Raw genomic sequence first — 6,943 nt, 5'->3', positions numbered from 1 at the left:
AGAAGGCTGCATTACGTCTGGGTAAGATGCCCATTCTCTTCTGGCACACAGGACCAGTATGGTACTTCTAAAGGATTTACATATGAGATTGTTTTCTTTTAAAGTGACAGATGTCTATAGCATCTAAGCACAGGCTTTTCCTTGCCCAGCCCATGGCATTTTCATCTCCCAGAGGCAGGAACATAAGCAACGTAACAGATCTGATGAGAGAGCAGGGGCTTTTTACCCATGCTTTCATTTGGACCCTGTGTTATTTGAATCTCCAATTTCTTACCCATGTACAAAGCAGCTTTACTAAGATTTTCTCCACTCCATTTGCTTTCTTGCGGCCACCAACTGGTTGCTTAGTACACCCCTGGTCCAAAATGAAAATATGCCTGACTGTTTAATTCTCATGATTTTGATTCTTACTCTGGTTGTTTAGCTGGATTCTTCATTGCTTTTGGCACAGCTGAGGATTAATAAATATATTTGCTGGGTAAGTGAGAAGGTCGTTCCTGCACCGGTGGAAGCACACACCTACAGTAACTGTGTTCAAATTTTAACAGCCTTTAATATTTTCCATATATAGTGTGGGTGTAAGACTGCCATAAAAGCCATTCCCGGCTTACATCTAGGGCCAAATTTTTGGATGAGTCTCCTTCTAACCTCCTGTAGCGAGGGGGTGTGGCCTCTCTCGGAGACAAACGGAGGGACAGCCGCGAGCCCCCCCTGGTGGGCAGAGCCAGGACACCAACGCCCGCACCGCCAGAAGCAGAGGGGCGGGACAGGAACCAGAAATATAAAAGGCCAGCCCTCCAGCTCAGTTAGAGAGGAGCCGTCGGCAGAGAAGGACATCTCTCACCCACTGCTGGGGTTGCCATTAGCCATTTATCCCAGTGAGATGGACGACGACCCCGGGACCCATGTACCACCGCTCAAACAGGAGTGTAGGAAGTAGCCACGGGGAGCTGAATATAGTTCGGCTGTGTTACTGACTGACAGCCAGCCAGCGTGTTGCAGCTGGATTTCCCTGCTGACCTGGACTGGGAGGCAGTGGAGTTGGGTGGGCCCGCATCCCCCTAACCCCTGCCACCCCACCCCTGGAGTGGCAGCCTCCCCACCACAGGCCAAGAAGTCTGCATTTGTCAGTGTTCCACCAGAGCTAGGACCCCGGACTGTTTGCTGCCCCACCCTGTTTGAGGGCCTGGGCTTAGAGACTCATTATTGCTTGGTCCTGAGTACAAGCCCAAGCATCCTGACTTTGCTGCCCGCCCCGTTTGAAGGCCTGGGCGAATAGACTGGTTACTGCGCTGTCCCGAGTACAGGCCTCGGCTTCCTGACTTTGCTGCCTGCCCTGTTCGAGGGCCTGGGCTAACAGATTCCTTAGCTGCTCTGTCCTGAATACCGGCCAGGGCCGCCTAATTGCTTGCTGCTTCGCCCTGCCAGAGGCCCGGGGCTTGTGGACACTCCTGCTCTGCCCTGACTGTATGCTAGAGCCCCCTAACCGTTTGGTGCCCTGTCCAGTTGGAGGACCAGGGCCCCTAGACTCAGCACTGGATTACCCCGCCGAGTGGCAGAGAACCCCATGCTAATTCCCCCCTGAATTGTGCTTGTCCAGAGGACTTGCAGTGAGGAGCCATGGCCTCCCTCCCAGATGGATGGAGGGATAGCCATGACCGCCTTACACCTCCTTATATGTGCATAACACTCGGCAAGCATTGGCAGGTCCAGACCTGTGCCAGAACCCCAATCTGAACACTTGCACATAAGGATTATAATTTGCCCCACAAAATCCATTTGTCCTAATTAATTTTGCAGGTGTACATTAACACTCGCTAACAGCATTTTTCATGTTCATCTGCAAAATGTGCCCAGGCGTATGTGTGCATTGGTTATTTTTTGTTTTGTTTTGCCTACAGGCTGAATATTTGGTCCTGAAATTTGTCTTTGGTAAATTTGAAACTTGATTTTTAAATTCATGGAGGGTTTTAATAACAATATCTCCACTTGGTTGTTCTGGCACATACCTATTGTCCAGAAAAAGAATAACTATAATCCTATGTAACAATCTTCTGAAAATGTAATTTATTGTTGCCTTGGCATAAAACCTGTGCGTGTGTAAAAATTGATTCACACCATATTCAGAGTAACTAGTTAATTAACCATTTAGGGATTGATCATAGTGCAAGAGATGAGCGTAGTGCATAGAAATGCAAGGCAAAAAGTGGTAAACATGATAGGGAATCCAATATTGGACACTTTAAATCATGTAGCAGGGGAAATTGAGAGACGGAACTTCTGCCTCTTTTCTTTAACTTTATGGGGCAGATTTGAATGGAGAGCCTGGAAGTTTAGTGATCCTGGAGCAGTGCATGAACTAGGAGGATTTATAAAACTACCTAGAGAAGATGTTGGTGACCTGACGAGGAACCAGGACTGTCAGGATAGAATCTAGCGCTAGATGAGACCTAGTCCATTCCCCCACGCTGAGGCAGGACCACGTATAGCTGGCCCATCCCTGACAGATGTTTGTGTAAGCTGTTCTTAAACCCCCCCAGTGACAGGAATTCCCCAACCTCCTTTGGAAGCCTATTCCTGTACTTAACGATCCTTGCTGTTAGAAAGTTTTTCCTAATATCTAACCTAAATCTTGCTGCAGATTAAGCCCTTTACTACTTATCCTACCTTCAGTGGACATGGAGAACAATTGATTATTGTCCTCTTTATTACAGCTGTTAACATATTTGAAGACTGTTGTCAGGTCCCCTGTCAAATTGGTGGAAACTATAGTAAAGAACAGAATTATCAGACACACATAAACACGATTGGTTGGGAAAGAGTCAACGCGCCTCTTGTAAAGGGAAGTCCTGCCTCACCAATCTATTAGAGTTCTTTGAGGGAGCCAACAAGCATGCAGACAAGGGGGATCCAGTGGATATAGTGTACCTGGATTTTCAGAAAGCCTTTGACAAGGTCCCTCACCAAAGGCTCTTATGCAAAGTAAGCAGTCATGGGATCATAGAATCATAGAAGATTAGAGTTGAAAGAGACCTCAGGAGGTCATCTAGTCCAATCTCCTGCTCAAAGCAGGACCAACCCCAACTAAATCATCCCAGCCAGGGCTTTGTCAAGCCTGACCTTAAAAATCTCTAAGGACGGAGATTCCACCACCTCCCTAGGGAACCCATTCCAGTGCTTCACCACCCTCCTAGTCAAAAAGTTTTTCCTAATATCCAACCTAGACTTCCCCCACTGCAACTTGAGACCATTGCTCCTTGTTCTGTCATCTGCCATCACTGAGAACAGCTGAGCTCCATCCTCTTTGGAACCCCCCCCTTCAAGTAGTTGAAGGCTGCTATCAAATCCCCCCTCACTCTTCTCTTCTGCAGCCTAAATAAGTCCAGTTCCCTCAGCCTCTCCTCATAAGTCATGTGCTCCAGCCCCCTAATAATTTTCATTGCCCTCCGCTGGACTCTCTCCAATTTGTCCACATTGGGATAAGAGGGAAGGTCCTCTCACAGATCAGTAACTAGTTGAAAGATAGGAATAAATGGTCAGCTTTCCTAATGGAGAGAAATGAACAGTGCCCCCCGCCCCCCCAGGATCTATACCTGAACCTGTGCCGTTCAACATATTCATTAATGATCTGGAAAAGGGGGTGAACAGGGAAGTGGCAAAGTTTGCAGACGATACAAAATTATTCAAGATAGTTAAGTCCAAAGCTGACTGCGAGTAGTTACAGGGGAACTTTCTAAAACTGGGTGACTCAGCAACAAAATGGCAGGTGAACTTCAACGGTGATAAGTGTAAAATAATGCACATTGGAAAAAAATAATCCCAACTATACATATACAGTAGTTGGTTCCAAATTAGCTATTACCACACAAGAAAGAGATCCTGGAGTCAGCATGGATACTTCTTTGAAAACTTCATCTCGGATGCACAGCAGTGGTCAAAAAGACTAACAAAATGTTAGGAACCATTAGGAAAGGGATAGAAAATAAAACAGAAAATATCATAATGCCACTATGTAAATCCATGATATGCCCACACCTTGTATATTGTGTCCCGTTCTGGTAACCCCATCTCAAAAAGGACATAGTGGAACTGGAAAAGTTTCAGAGAAGGGCAACATAGATCATCAAAGGTATGGCACGGCTTCCATATGAGGAGAGACTAAAAAGATTAGGGCTGTTCAGCTTAGAAAAGAGATGAATAAGAGGTGACATGACAGAGGTCTATAAAATCATGAATGGTGTGGAAAAAAGTGAAAACAGATGTTTTATTTTCTCTTTAACGCAATACAAAAAACTGGGGGTCACCTGATGAAATTAATAGCAGGTTTAATATAAACAAGAGGAAGTACTTTTTCATACAACCCCAAGTTAACCTGTGGAACTCATTGCCATGGAATCTTGTGACAGCCAAGAGCATAACTGGGTTCAAAAATGAACTGGACAAATTCCTGGAAGATCAGTCTATCAATGGCTATTGGCCAAGATGGGCAGGGACACAACCCCATGCTCGGGGCGACCCTAAACCTCTGACTGCTGGGGGGAAACACTACATACTCGCCCTGTTCTGTACACTCCCCCTGAAGCTTTGGCATGGGCCACTGCTGGAGACAGGATACTGAGCAAGATGGACCATTATGACCCAGTATGGCAGCTCTTATGTTCTTATATTATCAGTCTTCTTTTCTCAAGACTAAGCATACCCAGTTTTTTTAAACCTTTCCTCCTAGGTCAGGTTTTCCAAACCTTTTATCATTTTTGTTGCTCCCCTCTAGACTCTCTCCAGTTTGTCCACATCTCCTAATGTGTGGTGCCCAAAACCAGACACCGTACTCCCGCTGAGGCCTCACCAGTGCAGGATCACCTTTGACTTGCATTCAGGTAAAAAAAAAAATTAAGTCTGACAGCCAAGGTCCAAAGCTGAATTCGATTGTTGCAAAGAGCAGTTCTGCTCACTCAGATTCATTAATGATATTTCCAATTTCACCTTGCGTCCTACTGAAATATTTGCTTACACGCAGTCAGCAAGTATAACAATGATTAACTTTACTTTCATGCAAAAAACATGAAAACACAGTTCAAACAATAAAACAGAAGTGTGTCCTTCTGACTTCAGGGGTCTAATTCAAACAATATACATTGTAAAAAAAATAAGGCCCTTGTCTTCCCTCTTAAGCAGATTGCGTGCTGCCATCCACTAGAGAAGTGGCTGCATTTCAGTGATGCTGCATGCATATAGATAGAAGCCTTTCTGTATTTATTTCTGCCGGTAAACCGCATTAACAGAACCTTGACTTACTTGGAGGCAGATTAGGGCAACCCACTCCCATTAATAAGCAGTTAGTTGTCAGTGAGAGTACTTCATCCTCACAATCTGGCCCTTTAAGTGTCAACACTTGTTGTGTGGTTGTGCAGAAACAACACCTGCTTCTCACCTTTTTTGTCCCATTTATCATGGTACTATGGCCTGAGCTGTATCTTCCTCACCCTCAATGAAATAACACTACTGTCCTCAAACCCGGGGACACTTTGCAATGGCTGCAGTTTTGATAAAACATTAATATGTAGATTAATAAATGCTCTGTCACAGAATGGTCTTGAAGAACATCATTGTAGCTACAAAAACAACAAGGAGTCCGGTGGCACCTTAAAGACTAACAGATTTATTTGGGCATAAGCTTGAAGTGAGGTTTTTTACCCACGAAAGCTTATGCCCAAATAAATCTGTTAGTCTTTAAGGTGCCACCGGACTCCTTGTTGTTTTTGTGGATACAGACTAACACAGCTACCCCCTGATACTTGACATCATTGTAGCTGGCATCCCAAGGAATTGATCGGTTCTTTGTCAAGTCATGATGCTTTTGTGGAAACTGCAGGAATCCCAAACAGTGTCTATTCCACTGGGAGTGAGACACCTAATATTATATCTCCAAACAACCCGGAGACTAGCAGAAGGTAACAGGTTATGAGTCTGCGTCTTTGCAGAATTGTTGGAGCGGGTGCTTCTTGGAGTGCTCACTGAAAGGATTTGAGAGCATAATATCCCATTCCCGCTCAACCTCTTCTGCTGCTGAGTTTGCCAGTCTCGGTCACCTGAGCAGAGAAAGCACATTATCCAAGTCTGGAGGGAGTTACCAGAGGCATGTGGGATAGGAAAACCCTGGGTGCTCTGCCTGCTGAATTGTAGGAGGAAGGCTAAGAGCTCTGCAGAGACTGAGTTAATAGTTTATTTTTTCCATGAGGGCTGCTGATTGCCTTCCAAGTCCCGAACTCTATTTTTGGTTGCTATGAGGCGTGAACTTGGGCAGGGTTCAAGTTCAGGCTGTTACTAATCTCTTGTTGGCTCCAAGAGGGCCCAGTTCTGCTGAGCACTCAAAGCTCCCGTTGACGGTAAATCCCAAGGAACGCCGTGCCTTGGGGAACTGGTCCCCAGAGCCTGGAATGGGCGCAGCATCTTATCAACGCCCACTCTTTAGAGGGCTGTTTCTTCAGCCCTTGCTGGGCGGGTTTTGTTCCATGTGCCTTGTAAGGCGACAACTCCTTCAGCTCTAGGTGGGCACGGAAAACTGCTGCAGAGTAGATTTAAGGAAGGGATGGTATTAATGAGTAACAGTATGCAATGAAAGGGGCAAAGGGTTTATTTAATGGGTAAAGGATTCCATTCTGAACTGCTGACCTCAAGTGCAGCTCATCCGAACTCAAAGGAGTTGCACGCACTGACACCAGGATGGCTGCACATGTTGCTTGTCATCTCTGCTGCTACATGCAGTACAGCTAGTTATTCTGGGCACCAGCTGACACTGTTTGAGCAGTAGCAGACCCACAGGCCTTGCCCCTCCTCCAAAATCCCCATGAATCAGGGCACCTGGGATTGCCTGTGGAGCAGTGCAGAGCCCCTGTGTGGGCTCCTGAGTCCTGACCCTTCCTCAACGCACAGAGGAACTTTT

This window comes from Emys orbicularis, chromosome 6 (assembly GCF_028017835.1).
Source record: "Emys orbicularis isolate rEmyOrb1 chromosome 6, rEmyOrb1.hap1, whole genome shotgun sequence".
NCBI lineage: Eukaryota > Metazoa > Chordata > Testudines > Emydidae > Emys > Emys orbicularis.
This window is presented reverse-complemented; position numbering follows the sequence as displayed.